We start from the raw sequence: 18,122 nt of genomic DNA, 5'->3' as shown, positions 1-18,122 counted from the left end.
GTGTAAAATGAGAAATTGAACCACAAAATTTGTTGTGCAATTTCTCCTGAATACACTGATACCCAACCACTGTTTGGGCGCATGGCAGAGCTTGGAAGGGAAGGAGTGCCGTTTGACTTTTTCATCACAGAATTGGTTGGAATTGAGATTGGATGCCATGTTGCTTTTGGAGAGCCCTTGATGTGCCCAAACAGTGGAAACCCCCCTTAAGTGACACAATTTTTTAAACTAGACCCTTAAGGAACTTATCTAGATGTGTGGTGATCACTTTGAACCTCCAAGTGCTTTAAATAAGCTTATAATGTAGAGCCGTGAAAATAAAAAGTCATATTTTTCCACAAAAATGATCTTTTCGCCCCCAAATTTTTATTTTCACAAGGGTAACAGGAGAAATTAGAGACTCAAAGTTGTGCAATTTGTCCTCAGTATGTTGATACCCAATATGTGGGTATAAACCACTGTTTGGGCACATGGCAGAGCTTGGAAGAGAAGGAGCACTGTTTTGGAATGCAGACTTTGATAGAATGGTCTGTGGGCGTCGTGTTGCGTTTGCAGAGCCCTTGATGTGCATAAACAGTAGAAACCCCCAAAAGTGACCCCATTTTGGAAACTAGACCCCCCAAGGAGCTTATCTAGATGAGTGGCGAGCACTGTGAACCCCTAAGTGCTTCACAGAAGATTATAACGCAGAGCCGTGAAAATAAAAGATTTTTTTTTTCCACAAAAAAGATTTTTTAGCCCCCAATTTTCTATTTTCCCAAGGGTAACAAAGGAGAATCTAGACCCCCAAAGTTGTTGTGCAATTTGTCCTGAGTATGCTGATGCACCATATGTGGGGGTAAACCACTGTTTGCGTGCACGGCAGAGCTCAGAAGGGATGGAGCACCGTTTGACTTTTTGAACGCAAAATTGGCTGTAATCAATGATTGAGACCCCCCTGATGTAACTAAACAGTGGAAACCTACCAATTCTAACTTCAACCCTAACCCCTACACACCCCTAACCATAATATCACCCCTAACTATAACCCTAATCACAACCCTAACTCCAACACACCCCTAACCTTAATCCCAACCCTAACCATAACCCTAATCATAACCCTAACCCCAACACACCCCTAACCCTAATCACAACCCTAACCATAATCCTAACCACAACCTTAGCCCCAAAACACCCCTAACTGTAATTCCAACCCTAACCCTAAGGCCCAGATCACACATGCGAGGAATACAGCCGAGTCTCGCATGTTAATACCTGGCACTGCTGCCGGCACTCAGGAGCGGAGCGTGTGGCTCCATGTATTGCTATCGGCCATATTCCTCGCATGTGTGATCCCAGCTTAACCCTAATACCAACATTAACAATAACCCTAATCACAAACCTAACCCCAACATACCCCTAACCCAGGGGTGGGCAATTAATTTTCCCAAGGGGTCACATGAGAAACTGGCAGTGCTGTGGAGGGCTGAACCAATCGGCTGAACTTAAAGGGGCAGTCTGAAACCAAAGGTGAATTTCATATTAAATGCATGCATGCTGGTATACTCGAACTAGCCGTCATCAGGAGGCAGAAGCTGCGGTCACTGCATCAAACTCTGCACCCTCTCTGAAATTACACTACCGTTCAAAAGTTTGGGGTCACCCAGACAATTTTGTGTTTTCCATGAAAACTTTTATTAATCTAATGAGTTGCCAAATGAATTTAAAATCTAGTCCTGACATTGACAAGGTTTGAAAAAAAGATTTTTATTTGAAATAATAATTTTCTCCTTCAAACTTTGCTTTCATCAAAGAATGCTCCCTTTGCAGCAATTACAGCATTGTAGACCTTTGGCATTCTAGCAGTTAATTTGCTGAGGTAATCTGGAGAAATTTCACACTATGCTTCCAGAAGCCCCTCCCACAAGTTGGTTTGGCTTGATGGACCTTTTTGCGTACCATACGGTAAAGCTGCTACCACAACAGCTCAATGGGTATGAGATCTGGTGACTGCGCTGGCCACTCCATTACAGATAGAATACCAGCTGCCTTCTTCTTCCCTAAATAGTTCTGACATAATTTGGAGGTGTGCTTTGGGTCATTGCCCTGTTGTAGGATGAAATTGGCTCCAATCAAGCGCCATCCACAGGGTGTGGCATGGCGTTGCAAAATGGAGTGATAGCCTTCCTTATTCAAAATCCCTTTTACCTTATACAAATCTCCCACTTTACCAGCACCAAAGCAACCCCAGACCATCACATTACCTCCACCATGCTTGACAGATGGCGTCAGGTACTCTTCCAGTATCTTTTCAGTTGTTCTGCGTCTCACAAATATTCTTCTGTGTGATCCAAACACCTCAAACTTGGATTCGTCTATCCATAACACTTTTTACCAATCTTCCTCTGTCCAATGTCTGTGTTCTTTTGCCCATATTAATCTTTTCCTTTTATTAGCTAGTCTCAGATATGGCTTTTTCTTTGCCACTCTGCCCTGAAAGCCAGCTTCCCGGAGTCACCTCTTCACTGTAGACTTTGACACTGGCGTCTTGCGTGTACTATTTAATGAAGCTGCCAGTTGAGGACCTGTGAAGCATCTATTTCTCAAACTACAGACTCTAATGTACTTGTCTTGTTGCTCAGTTGTGCAGCGGGGCCTCCTGCTTCTCTTTCTACTCTGGTTAGAGCCTGTTTGTGCTCTCCTCTGAAGGGAGTAGCACACACCATTGTAGGAAATCTTCAGCTTCATGGCAATTTCTCGCATGGAATAGTCTTCATTTCTAAGAACTAGAATAGACTGTCGAGTTTCACATTAAAGTTCTTTTTTTTCTGGCCATTTTGAGAGTTTAATGGAACCAACAAATGTAATGCTCCAGATTCTCAACTAGCTCAAAGGAAGGTCAGGTATATAACTTCTCTAATCAGCCAAACTGTTTTCAGCTGTGCTAATATACTTGCACAAGGGTTTTCAAGGGTATTCTAACCATCCATTAGCCTTCTTACACAGTTAGCAAACACAAAGTACCATAAGAACACTGGAGTGATGGTTGTTGGAAATGGGCCTTTATACACCTATAAACATATTGCATTACAAACCAGACTTTTGCAGCTAGAATAGTCATTTATCACATTAACAATGTATAGAGTGTATTTCTGAATCATTTAATGTTAGCTTCATTGGAAAAAACTCTGCTTTTCTTTCAAAAATAAGGAAATTTCAAAGTGACCCTAAACTTTTGAATGGTAGTGTAGGTGCCATCAGTGATGTCTGTTTTGGAGGCTTGGCTAGTCCTGCTCACCTGATAATGCATTGTTTGTAAATTCTGATGCATACTCAGTATGAGTTTTCTGTGCTATATTCCTTTCAATGCACAGTGACAGTGTGCTCCCTTGCTGGATCTGCCCCCTAATGATGTTCCATGTGAGTATCCCAAAATGCACTGGGATTCTCAAACAAAATGTAATTGTAAGTAAAAAAAATACAAGCAGACAGGAAGTTAGAGTAGAGAGGGAATGGTAGAAATTTTTTAACTGAAATATATTAGAAAAGTGATTAGATTATTGAATTAAATTTAGTATGAAAGTAACCTTTGGTTTTGGATCACCCTTTAATGAATGATGAATTTGTACCTCCTATACATAGAACAACACAACACAGACAGCGACAACCCTGGCAAACACGTTTCCTGCAGCAGTGCTCCAGGTGTGCAGAAAGTCTGTGGAGAAAATCCAATCTACACGAAGATTTCATCCATTATAAGTTTATGCTTAGAACATACAACACTGCCCTTCACCTCTCCAAACAAACCTATTTCAACACGCTCATTACCTCATTGTCCAATAACCCTAAATGTCTCTTTGACACTTTTCATTCCCTGCTCAACCCAAGAGTGCAGGCCCCAACCACGGAGCTTCGAGCTAATGATCTGGCCAATTACTTCAAAGAAAAAATTGACCAGATCCGACAGGAAATTATCTCCCAATCACCTCATACCATGCACTGTCCTCCCTCCCCCAATGAATCTAGCTCACTCTCTGATTTTGAACCAGTCACAGAAGAAGAAGTAAGCAGGCTCCTTGCATCTTCTCGCCCAACCACTTGCACCAGTGACCCATTTCCATCACATCTCCTCCAGTCCCTTTCCCCTGCTGTCACCACTCACCTAACTAAAATATTTAACCTCTTTCTCTCTTCTGGTATCTTTCCCTCCTCATTTAAGCATGCTATCATACATCCACTACTTAAAAAACCATCCCTCGACCAAAACTGTGCCGCTAACTAAAGACCTGTCTCTAATCTTCCCTTCATTTCTCTTCTCCTGGAACGCCTGGTCCACTCCCGTCTGATCCGCTATCTCTTTGATAACTCTCTTCTCGACCCTCTCCAATCCGGTTTCCACTCTTTACACCCTACTGAAACTGCCCTCACTAAAGTCTCTAATGATCTACTAACAGCTAAATCTAATGGTCACTATTCCATGCTTATTCTCTTGGATCTCTCTGCAGCATTCGACACGGTGGATCATCAGCTCCTCCTCACTATGCTCCGCTCCATCGGCATCAAGGTCACTGTTCTCTCCTGGTTTTCCTCCTATCTCTCTGACCGCTCCATTACTGTATCTTTTGCTGGCTCCTCCTCCTCTGAGTCCTCCTGGATGGAGAAGGAAAAATGTTGTGAAGAAGAAACGGAGAGTGGTGGTCATGGGGGATTCCCTGTTGAGAGGATCAGAGGCCACTATCTGCAGACCGGATATAACTTCAAGAGAAATGTGCTGTCTTCCAGGTGCAAAAATTAAAGATGTGTCTGACAGGATATCAGGACTCTTCAGACCTACAGATGACTACCCATTCCTGCTACTACATGTGGGGACAAATGACACCGCAAGAAACGACCATCTGCAGAGACTTTGAAGACTTAGGCAAGAAAGTGAAAGAACTGGGAGCGCAGGTGGTCTTCTCTTTCATCCTCCCAGTGGATGGCCATGGAACAAGGAGGTGGAATAAGATTCTGCACGTGAACAACTGGCTACGTCGATGGTGCAGTCAGCAATGATTTGGATTTCTGGATCACGGAGTGAATTACCTATACGATGGACTACTTGCTAGAGATGGGGTGCACCTTACGAAGACTGGAAAACATGTATTTGGAAGGTGTCTTTCTACACTTGTAAGGAGAGCTTTAAACTAGAACAACATGGGAAGGGAAACAAAAGACCAGAAAAAGCCATACACCTGACAAATGCTATTGAGAACTCTGCTATTAGAAGTGGAAAGGAAGAACAAAGACAAAAGAATCTAATTAATAAAAATATTGGCGAAAGAGAAGCCAATCACAAACTAAAATGTTTCTATACTAATGCACAAAGCATGGGCAACAAACAAGGAGAATTGGAACTACTAACACAGGAAAAGAAATATGATGTCATTGGAATCACTGAAACTTGGTGGGACAATACACATGATTGGAATACAAGACTAGAAGGATACAACTTATTTGCAAGAAACAGACTTGATAAACGAGGAGGAGGTGTCGCATTGTATGCTAGAAACGCGTATATCTGCACAGAGATTGAAGCTTCAGAGACTGGGAGTTCTGTGGAACCTGATTGGGTAAGAATACAAGGACAGAACAATGGAAAGGACACCATTGTAGGCATTTACTACAGGCCGCCTGTGCAAGCTGAAGGTATGGATGAACTCTTTATGCATCAAATGGCCAAGTTCTCCAAAAAATATGACACAGTTGTCATGGGAGATTTCAACTATCCAGACATTTGTTGGGAATCTCTCTCAGACAAAACTAACAGGTCAAGGAAATTCTTATCCTCTCTTGCTGACAACTTTATCTTCCAAAAGGTAGGGGAGAAAACAAGGGGAACTGCTACCTTGGATCTAATCCTATTGAACAGGGAGGAAATGGTTGAGGAGGTAAAAGTGTCTGGGACCCTATGAGGTAGCGACCATGCTATTTTAGAATTTTGGATAACTAGAGGAGAAACCTGTGAAGACTCAGACGTCAAGGTTAGATTTCAGAAAGGCAGATTTTAAGGGATTCAGAAAGAGAATTGGAGGGATCCAATGGCTGGATATCTTTAAGGACAAAAATGTCCAGTAAGGATGGGAAATCTTGAATAATGAAATTCTCAAAGCATAATTGTTAACAATTCCAAAAAGAGGGAAGAATAGGAAGCATTTAAGGAAACCAGGATGGATGAACACAGAACTTAAGCACATGCTAAAAAGGAAGAAAAAAATGTTTATAAAATGGAAAGAGGGAGGCATATCTAAAGAAGAATGTAATGCTGTCTGCAGAACCTGCAGGGCACATATCAGATTACTAAAGCTGACAATGAATTGAGGCTTGCAAGAAATGTCAAAAGCAATAATAAAGGATTTTGGGGATATGTCAAAAGTAAAACAAAAGTCAAAGATGCTATAGGATTTTTCCAGGATGAAAATGATGAAATGGTAAGACAAGATGTTGAGAAGGCCGAACTTTTAAATTCCTATTTTGCATCTGTTTTCTCTCAGAAAGGAAATGTAACATCAACTGTTCTTCACTGTCCTATTAAGGGAATAGAAGAATCCAGGATATCTATAAACAGAAAGATAGTGAGGAAACACTTAGCTAACCGAAATGAATTCAAGTCTCCAGGTCCAGATGAATTACACCCCAGAGTACTGATGGAGATAGCAGAAGAAATTTTTGAACCCCTCTCCATAATCTTTGAAAATTTTTGGAGAACAGGAGAAGTCCCAGAAGACTGGACAAGAGCAAATGTTGTTCCTATCTTCAAAAACAGGAAGAAGATGGACCCAGGCAACTATAGGCCGGTGAGTCTGACTTCTATACTAGGAAAGATCTTTGAACAAATTATTAAACAACATGTATGTCAGTACCTGGATAAGAATGAAGTTATTAAACAGAGTCAGCATGGGTTTGTAACTAATAAGTCATGTCAGACTAACTTAATTTCCTTTTATGACAGAATCACTGATTGTGTGGATCACAGAAATGCAGTAGATATAGTATATCTTGACTTCAGCAAAGCATTTGACAAAGTGTCTCATACAATCCTTATTGAAAAAATGACTAAGTATGGAATGGACAAGGCAACTGTAGGTGGATTCATAACTGGCTTAGTGATCGGACCCAAAGAGTGGTCGTAAATGGCTGCACATCCAGTTGGAAGAATGTCTCAAGTGGGGTACCACAGGGTTCTGTCCTAGGCCCTGTATTATTCAACATCTTTATCAATGATTTAGATAAAGGAATTGAGGGTAAACTGATTAAATTTGCTGATGACACAAAGCTAGGAGGGATAGCTAATACTAGAGAAGAGAGAGAGAGGATTCAAAAAGATATAAATAAACTGGAGAAGTGGGCAGCAACTAACAGAATGGTTTTTAACAGGGAAAAATGCAAAGTACTACATCTGGGCAATAAAAATGAAAAAGCATATACAGAATGGGAGGAATAGGGCTAAGCAACAGCACATGTGAAAAAGACTTGGGTATTCTAATAGATCACAGACTGAATATGAGTCAACAGTGTGATGCAGCAGCAAAAAAGGCAAATGCAATTCTAGGATGTATTAACAGAAGCATACAGTCTAGATCACGTGAAGTCATTATTTCCCTCTACTACTCTTTGGTCAGACCTCATCTGGAATATTGTGTCCAGTTTTGGGCACCACATTTTAAAAAAGACATCAACAAACTGGAGCAAGTTCAGAAAAGAGCGACCAGAATGGTGACCGGTCTGCAAACCCTGTCTTATGAGGAAAGGTTGCAGGATTTGGGAATGTTTAGTTTGCAAAAGAGAAGACTGAGAGGAGACTTAATAGCTGTCTTCAAATATCTAAAGGGCTGTCACATTGTTGAAGGATCATCTTTATTCTCATTTGCACAAGGAAAGACTAGAAGCAATGTGATGAAACTGAATGGGAGGAGACACAGATTAGATATTAGAAAAAACTTTTTGACAGAGTGATCAACGAGTGGAACAGGCTGCCACGAGAAGTGGTACGTTCTCCTTCAATGTAAGTCTTCAAACAGAGGCTGGACAGAAATCTGACTGGGATGATTTAGCGAATCCTGCTTTGAGCAGGGGGTTGGACCAGATGGCCCAGGAGGTCCCTTCCAACTCTACGATTCTCTGATTCTATGATTCGTCTTCCACTTACTATTGGGGTTCCTCGAGGATCGGTTCTAGGTCCCGTCCTCTTCTCTTTGTACACTGCCCCTATTGGTCAAACAATCAGTAGATTTGTTTTCCAGTACCATCTCTATGCTGATGACACCCAATTATACACTTCCTCTCCTGACATCACGCCTGCCTTTTTAGAAAACACCAGCGATTGTCTAAGCGCTGTGTCTAACATCATTTCCTCACTATATCTGAAACTGAACCTGTCAAAGACTGAACTCCTTGTGTTTCCTCCCTCTGCTAATGTACCTATACATGACACTGCTATTTCTGTGTGTGGTTCCACTATTACTCCCCAGCAACATGCCTGCTGTCTTGGGGTCATACTTGACTCTGAGCTTTCCTTTGCCCCCCATATCCGATCACTAGCTCGCTCTTGTTATCTGCATCTCAAAAACATTTCTAGAATTCAACCTTTTCTTACCTTTGACTCCGCAAAAACTCTTACTGTTTCTCTTATTCATTCTCGTCTGGACTATTGCAATTCTCTTCTAATTGGTCTCCCTCTTACCAAACTTTCCCCCCTCCAATCTGTCTTGAATGCTGCAGCCATGATCATATTCTTCACCAATTGTTACACTGATACCTCTACCTTGTGGCAGTCCTTACAATGGCTACCCATCCACTCCAGAATCCAGTACAATCTTATTACCCTCACCCACAAAGCACTCCATGGCTCAGCACCACTCTACATCTCCTCCCTCATTTCAGTCTACCACCCTACCCGTGCCCTCCGTTCTGCTGATGACCTGAGGTTAGCATTCTCAATAATCAGAACCTCCCACTCCCGTCTCCAAGACTATACACGTGCTGCGCCAATTCTTTGGAATACACTTCCCAGGTCAATATGATTAGTCCCCAATCCCTATAATTTTAAGCGAGTTTTAAGCATGCCCTGAAAACGCATTTATTCAGATTGGCCTACCGCCTCAACACATTAACCTAACTATCCCTGTGTGGCACAGTCATAAGTTTTACCATAACCAGGTTCCCGTATCATGCTCCCACATGCTTTATGTATCTATCAGCCCTCTGTGTCTGTACTGTTACACACTTAACATTATGGCTGGTCGATACAATCAGGGCAATTGTTACCACCCACCTTTCGTGTCTACCTTTTTTACTCATAGATTGTAAGCTTGCGAGCAGGGCCCTCAATCCTTTTGGTATCTGTTATGATCTATGTGATTATTGCTATGCTGTAAATGTCTATCATATGTGTAAGTCCTCTCTGAAATTTAAAGTGCTACGGAATATGTCGGCGCTATAAAAATAAAATGTATTATTATTATTATTATTATTAATAATTCTGCATAATATTAATTTTATCACTTTATAAAAAGCAGTTGCTTATGTGATGAAATTTACATGAGCTTATAAAAAAATCATGATTTTCATCCAGAAAAAGATAATTTTCCATCTGTATTGTCATCTGTATGGCATTCATTTTTATACATCAGAAGTGAATAAAATTTAAAAGAAGAAATACAGTGTCCTGGTGCTAGTAATGGAAATTTATTCGGAAAAATCGGTTGCTATACGGATGATTCATTTGGCATCCAATTTTTTTATTCTTGCACACCCAGAGACTTCAACAGGCAGAACATTGGAAAAAAGTTATTCTCCCACCTTTAATCCACATGCATAGATCCACATCACATATGGGGCAGGAGCTGACAGGCAGGGGGTGAGAAATCCTTATTGCAGTCTATGGAGTGGATGTAATAAGCCACAGATCACAGGGGAAGCACTATGGGGGACTTAACCCTTACCTCTCCCGCACAGGACGTACAACAGTACAAGCTGGGTGCAAAGAGGGAGGTAAAAGTTAACTCTCCCATACAGAGGTGAGGAGATGTTAGAGTTCATGGTGGGGCAGAAGATCAGTTTGGAGAGCACACAGAATATCCCATCTGAAGACTGCATGTAGTGAAGGTGAGGGGGAGCTTCACTGCTGGACCCCATATTCAGTAGGAATACTCAGCCCAAATGTTTTATCTCCTATCAGCTGCTATGAAGATCCAGGGAGAGATTTAGTGGCTACTAATTAACTGCTCTCCCTGACCATAATCCACAGTCCCACAACTTTCATTCCAGTGTGAAAGAAGGCAATGCAGGTACTATGATCTACTCAGCACAGCACAGCAGACACAGGGAAGTATCTGGGCTCCTCTTAGAATCTACTTGCCCATTATCTGCAGCAGATGAGTGTTGTAGTCCCGGCTTCCCTCCTCCTGTCCTGACACTCTGCCTCCTCATCATCCAGCACAGGTTTCACCATCTCTGCAAGCCAGGAACAGAGCAGCCCTGCATTCACCAATTAAAAGATGGGGCGGTGCTACAATCGCTTCTGAGAAAGATCAGACTCAAATTAGTCCCTCTTTGGCCCTCTGGCTGTGAGTGTCAGAAACACTCAGGGGGCTGGATGTGGCCCACGGGCCTCAGTTTGCCTAGGCCTACCCCAACTCTAATCTCAATCCTAACCCTAATCCCAACCCTAACCATAACCCCAACCCTAACCCTAATCCCAACCCTAACCATAATTCCAACCCTAACCCTAACTTTAGCCCAACTCAGTTTAGCCTAACTCTATCCCTAATGGGAAAATGGAAATACGTAGATTTTCTTTATTTTATTATTTTTCCCTAACTAAAGGGGTGATAAAGGGGGGGTTATTTACTATTTTTTATTTTGATAACTGTGATAGGGTTTATCACAGTGACCAAAATGACACAATAGGAAAAATCTACCTATTGTTGCCTGCCGGCAGAACTCAGCGGGCGCACTGCACATGTGCCAGCCATTTTCTTACCCGAAGAAGATGCTGGCGACAGTGGGGGAAGCAGAAGGACCCAGGAACACAGGGCGGTACTGGGGGGAATCATATACTCTATTTCTCTCTCCTTTGATGTGTGATCACATCAGAGGAGAGAGAAATTAAATGGCAAATCTGACTTTTTTTGCGGTTGCCGTTATACGGTTAATAACCGCGATCACAACATTAACGTCAGTAAAATCCAATGCGGATCATGTTCTCTGGGGTCTCGGCTACGTCTGGCAGCCAAGGCCCCAAAGAAATTCTGACTCTGGGGGCACTATACAATATACACGGCACTGTGGTGTAAGCACTATTAATTGCCAACGTTAAAAGGTGTATCCGCGGTCATTAAGGGGTTAAATTACGTTGTTAGAAACAAAAGTTTAATCCATCAAAAACATACATATGGAAAGGAATCGTGGTAAGCACACCACCACACTCTAATGAACTCTGTCTAAAAGAAAATCTGCCTTTGCTCCCCATAGCAACCAATCACAGTGCAGCTTTCAGGTCTTATACTGTTGAGGTAAAATGAAAGCTGTGATCTGACTGGTTGCTATGGACACCATCACACTGTTATGAACTGTGACTACATAAAAAAAATCTATCTTTACCGTCCATAACAACCAATCACAGCGCAGCTTTCATTTCTTATAATTCTGAGGTAAAATGAAAGATATGCAATGATTGATTGCTATGAAAACCACCACACTCTTTGGAAGCAGAGTTAAGAAAATCTTCTCTGCCCAGGAAGCCAATCGCAGCACAGTGTCCATTCATTTCTAAGCCTTGTAATGACTGCAGAATCATCCACCGATGGTCACGCAAAGGGGTCGCAGTAAGGTGGAAGAAAAAGCCTATGGAGTTAGTGTTTGTGAAAAAGTGAAAACATGTACCTGATCGAGATTTTTCAGTATTTTTACTGAGTTACTAAACTATGGGCTTGATGTCAACTGACATTACAAAGCTGATATCAACCCCATAAACTGTTATGCCAATTGCAACCGCACCAGTGCAATCAGGAAAAGCAGAGGCTAAGCGCCAGAGTTGGTGCATCTAATTTCCATTTCCATTTCTGGGGCTGCTGAAGGGTGGTGTTATTAGTCTGGGGTGGGGCCAATATCCATGACTTCTTTCCAGCATTTTAAGATCAACTCACAGCTGTCTGTTTAGCCTTTTTTGGTTATTAAAAATAGGGGGCACCCCATGTCATAGATAGCTGTGAGCTGTAATTTGTAGGCTGGGAACCTTTGAGGATATTTGTCCCCTCCCAGAATAATATTAGCTCCCAGCTGTCAGCTTTCCCTTAGTTGGTTATTAAAAACAGCAGGGGGCAGCATGTGTTTTTTTATTCATTTCTTTAATTATTAACAAGTACAGTAAAATATACATGCAAGATAACCTTAGTTTACAGCTCCAAGTGTTCCAGCAGCTGGAAAATCCAGTAATCTTAAAGTCTCCCTTTAGGTTTCCAAGCCACACAGCTGCCAGGAGACCTTATGACAGTGCACTCTGGTAATATTTAAGTTTACCTTTAAGGTTTTAACCTTTAAATTTACCAGAATTTACAGCACTTGGTCTCATTGCAGCTTAAGTGCCAAACTGATGAGTGCTGGAGTGCTGAGTGCTGCCAGACTCATTTTCATTCATGAGTTTGGCAATGGCACTGTACAGTGTGAGAACCAGCTGCTGTGAACTGAGGTGATTATACTGACATCACCTCAGTTCACAGCGGTTGGTTCTCAGGAGGGCAGCTGGACTAATGAGCGACTGCGGGTCCGGCACTCTGGAGCTCATTAGTCCAGCACTTGAACAAAACCCCATGGCTGTGAACTCACATAAAGGTTAGCAGAGTTCATAGTCACTGGGTTTCCCAACAGCTGTGAGTCCCGGAAGTCTTGAGAGAGACTTTAAGGTTAAAGGAATTTCGGGCTTCTGCAATGAGTGCTGACATCAGTAAGGTTACTGCAGTGCTTTGGCTATGAGCTGCAATAACATCCCTGACATCAGTGCTTGCAGCATGAGAAATTTCTCACACTGCGAGCGGTGACGTCAGTAAGCTTACAACAGTGCATCAGTTTTGAACTGCAAAAATAACCTTACTGATGTTAACACTCATCGCAGCAGCCAGATTCACATGCTACTGTCAGTGTGTGCCGTATGATGCTATTTTGAGTTGTCACATTACTAATGTCACCACTCACTGGACCATCCGGACGTAACAGAGTCAGGAATTGTCATGGGACATGAGATGGATTTAAGGAAAACTCCTTTGGATTGGATTTGAGTTTTTAAATGTAATCAATGGGTAAAAGAGGGTCAGAGGGTGCTTTATACAAATAAGGGATTTTTCTCTGTTTGTGTGTCTATTGCTTTTGACTACGGGCTTAGTAATGGGGGTGTCATATAGATGCCACTCCATTACTAACCCTTGGGCTTGATGTCAGTGGACATCTCACAGCTGACATTAAACACCGTTACCCCCACATGTCAACCGCACCAGGGCAAGTGGGGAGAACAGAGGCTAAGCACCAAAATTGGTGCATCTAATCTTCTGGGGGCTGAGGGCTGGTGTTATTATTCCGAGAGCAGATAAATATCCCCATTTTAAGAACCAGTACAGGCTATGCAGGCAGCTGCCAGCTGATATTAATAGCCTGCGAAGCTTCATAGATATCAGCCTCTTCCCAGAATTACACCAGCCCACAGCTGTCTACTTTTCCTCAGCTGGGTATTAAAAATAATGGGGACCTCATGCAATTTATTTATTTTATTTATTGAGGTAAATACATGTACAGTAAGCTACTTATGCACTGCAATAATTCACGTATATCTCATTGACATCTTTATTACTATGCACAGTTGCCAGCTCGTAAATATTATCATTAGTGTCTCCTGCTCTCGCTGCTATCAGTGAGACCAGGCAGACAATGATAAGTGTAGTAGTCATCAGCTGCCGCTTGATCGTCGGTAACCCTTTCACCACCAGACACAGCTGCTGGCTCACACGCAGTCCTCTGTATGACGAAATGGAAACATGCAGTGGTCTGCAATACCCAGTGGCTGTGACTTCAGGTTACCGCTGGTCAGAGCCGGTTTTCCCCACGCTGTCACACAGATGACAGTGGGAATGCTCAAGCTCATAATTCGCTTGAATTGGGTTCAAGTTCAGGTGCTTTTCTGGTATCCAAACCAAATGTTTTTTATAAAGATCAGTTGAACCAGATGGACAGGAACATACTTGGGTACATTCATCCCTAATTACAACAATGTAATGTATCAATTCTGCATGCTGAAAGAATCCTATATGTGTATGTCAATGTATTTTGACGACAATTAAAGATTTTAAGATGGATGCTGCCACCACATCATTACATTTTCATCTTGAATTCCCTCTTTTCTCTTCTATTTACACCTCACCTTATGTTTCAGATCATATATGCCAACCTAAGGAATACATCTTTATGATGCAAAAAATATATAATTTATTCTTCTTGAGTAGACTTAGTTCTTTAACTTATCCTATGCTGCCTAGATAGATTCAGCAGTGCATTTTCAATTTCCTACATATTTTTAAGGATTTTCATATATTGTATCACTGGAGTTGATGACAGCATGGCTATGGCTTTAATCATTATGTACTTTTAACCACTTCATGACATATTATGTATATTTACATCATATGAATGTCGCCGACTTTGATGAAGGCTGCGGCACTGAGCATCTTTCCCAGCTCGTGACAACTGATTTAGTAAGATATCATTAACAGCCTTGGGTGGATTGGAGCTCCACCTACAGTTGTTAACCAGTTAATCTCTGATAGCGGGATTTAACATGAGCCAGCTGGAAGCACGTCAAAAATCCTGGCCATCGGCACCCCTGTCACGTGATCGGGCGGCGCCGACAGGTTGTCATGACGGCCAGGAATCTGCAGAAGAATCTCCTCATGGCCAACGTTCATAGGAGATCATTACTTTTGCTGAAGTACTGCTATGTATAGCACAAGTGATCGGATGATCACAATTTCTAAGGGGGCTATTAAAGTAAAAAGTGAAAACAAGTTCTTAAAAAATAAAGAAAAAAGCCATAAGTTCAAATCACTCACCTTTTGCCCCATTGAAAATAATGGCCAGCGGCGATGTGTACCTTAGTTACCAGCGCGCTGGTGCAGGGAGCTGGTAACCAAGGTACACATCGGGTTTCTAAGCGGCGCACGGCACTTAGAAACCCGATGTGTACCTTGGTTACCAGCTCCCTGCACCAGCGCACTGGTAACTAAGGTACACATCGCCGCTTAGAAGCCCGATGCTTACCTTAGTTACCAGCGGCAGCTCGCTGATCGCTGGTCTCCCGCCTGTCACATGCAGCGATGCGTGCTGGCCAGCAGGAGACCAGCGATCGTAAAAATGTTCTGGCTATTCCAGGATGATCAGCGATACCTGGCAGGGGGGCCGGTCGCTGAGAAGTGTCACACACAGCGATCTCGCTGGTGAGATCGCTGTTGCATCACAAAACTTGTGACTCAGCAGCGATCTCGCTAGCGAGATCGCTATGTGTGACAGGGCTTTAGAGTTGAATGAAACAGGTCAGTCAGATTCAAAAGTTGATATGACAGTGGCAAAAAAAGGGGAAACTCCAAGGAAGGGATAGTGGATTATTTATCCCTTCCTTGCAGTTTCCCCTTTTTTTGCCACTGTCATATCATCGCTGCATTATAAATCACCATTTTATGACCTAATCCCATTTAAATATGGCCAGCATTTCACAACAGGCTCCCCAGATCACTACGGGGTTAAATGCCTTCCTTGCTTAAATGAATACTAACACAGGAGACATGACCACTTTAGAGGCGGTCCTACTTCCTATTTTGCCTTTGAACCTGTGGGCATGCACAGTAAGCTCCCCACAGTCATGTGACCATTATTATGTTCTCATGACGGAGCTACTGCTGGGCATTTAACCCGGAAGCATAGCTCACACAGCGTCCTCCTCTCACGGCGGCACCCTGGATTGTTTCAGTGGCCTCTTAGGTAAGATTTTTGAATAACAGACTGACAGCCTGACGCTTTGATCCCAAGTACATTAATCTTCCCTCCTCCTTGTTCACAGCGCTGCAGCCCTTTGCAGACACTGCTCCATACAGTGCTGCCACTCTCTCCCTAAGGCCTGCTTCATCAAGGTACATAGTGCCGTTACATATTGGTCTCTTCTGGCCACCATTAAGATGTTCTTGCACATTTTAGCATCATTTAACACCCGTGTTTTCTTCCTTATGTAGTCATATTGTATCTAGCTCCTTTGATAGACTTGAGCTCCAGCTATTTCAAAATAAACAGGTACTGAGGTTTACAGCTCACCATTCACATTATCTTGGTCATTCATGCTAATCATTAACCCCTTCGTATTCTCTGTGTACCATTCAGCTGCATACCACGCTCTTATTTGCTCTTTTTCTTATTTTCAGCATTATAGGATTTCATTCCTGCCTTAGGATATCTTTTACCCTACTGTATCTCTTACAGGTATATCCTCCTTGCCATCCATATTTGTCAGCATGGACATTTCTATTCTGTTATAGTGATGAACACTCGGGGAGCACATGGATATCCTTTTTACTTATAGTCATTTTACCATAGTTATGGACTTCGGTCCCTGGAAAAAAATGTTTTGTTACTCATAAATCCATTTTCCTTAACCATGTTCTCACCCTCATTTATGGCAGAGATGAAATCTGAAAACTCCATCTACACTTATGGAATGAATTTCTGCAGTCACTTTCCTTCACTATAGATCCTGCTTCTGACGTCAGATTATTATTTATTATTTTGAAAGTGTCTTATATGTCTATGGCAATGTTCTGACATATTGTTTTGTTCTCTTGTTTACTTTCTGGTAACTTATAGTCTACTCTAAAGAAACAAAAAGACCTTTCTGATGACGGTCTGTTGTTGAACCGAAAACGTTCATATGATATGAGTCTATTTTTGTCTGGATGCACAATAAAGATAAAATTGCTTCTCCGATTTTGAGTGCCAAGTATTTTTGTACTGTATATGTCCATCGGTTGGAAACCTTACTTGAGCACCTATTCGCCTCTGTTTTTCTCTTTTTTTGTATATATAAAATGTTTTAGCCATGAAGCAGACCTTTAAGTAAATAGCAAAAATTTATTTTGTGCTAGTAAGCTGTTTATGATATGTATATTAGCCTTTTAATACAGAAATGTTCACTGTTCCATTGTTTAGAAATATGACACAGAGTACTATTGGACTTTTAGATTATTTGCATAGCTTTTTATACATTTTTGTGTCTGTATTCTTGCTAGAACTATGAATGCTAAATAAAACCTTCAATGTGTTTCCAGTGGCGTTCTGCTGTTCTTTAATTTTGTATTTGTCATCTACTTTAACTAAATAATTCATCACCTTATTAAACCCTTTTCAGTGTTAGCTCAGATGCCGGGATTTTATATCATCTTGAATCCAACATGCTGCTCTGGGTACATCTGTGCTATACTTAATACAGACATTTAAGTGCAGTTTTTAAGGAAGAGATAGCTATAAACATCAAATGATCTTGCCCAGTTTGGAACTATTGTAATTTACTGAGGCTTGTCTGCAATGCCCAAGCCAATGCATTATGCATGTATCGACCTCTTAGCCACTCTAAGATTCAAGTTTGTTTATCGTTAAACAGGTCATTTATTACTTTTGTCACAAAATAATGATAAATTTGCCTCTTTAGATATACATTTTCAGTGTAATATTTTCCTATCTGGGCTGCTGAATATATTGAATAAAGCTTTACAAACTGCTTACTCTGCAGAATTAATATCATTTGTTTGGCTTCTTTCCCAGATTTGAAGAACTCTAACTCACATTAACCTATTTGCTGTAACAAAAATGCCTATTATGGGTATAAAGTCTCTCTTGAATATTTCTATGCATTTCCTAAGTGAATATTTTAGTATTGTAAGTAAAACAGAAGATGACAATGATGTATTCCTGTTATTAACAAAGCACAACAACAAAAAAACAAAGAAAAAATGTCATCAAAAGCACTTCTAAATGGAATAAAGTGCATCAATCATGTATTACCTGCCACTGAGACACTTAGA

The sequence above is a fragment of the Dendrobates tinctorius genome, unplaced genomic scaffold, assembly GCF_039654945.1.
Source record: "Dendrobates tinctorius isolate UK_male_01 unplaced genomic scaffold, ASM3965494v1 ptg000290l, whole genome shotgun sequence".
Classification (NCBI taxonomy): domain Eukaryota; kingdom Metazoa; phylum Chordata; class Amphibia; order Anura; family Dendrobatidae; genus Dendrobates; species Dendrobates tinctorius.
The sequence above is the reverse complement of the archived record's forward strand: the minus strand, read 5'-3'. Positions refer to the sequence as shown.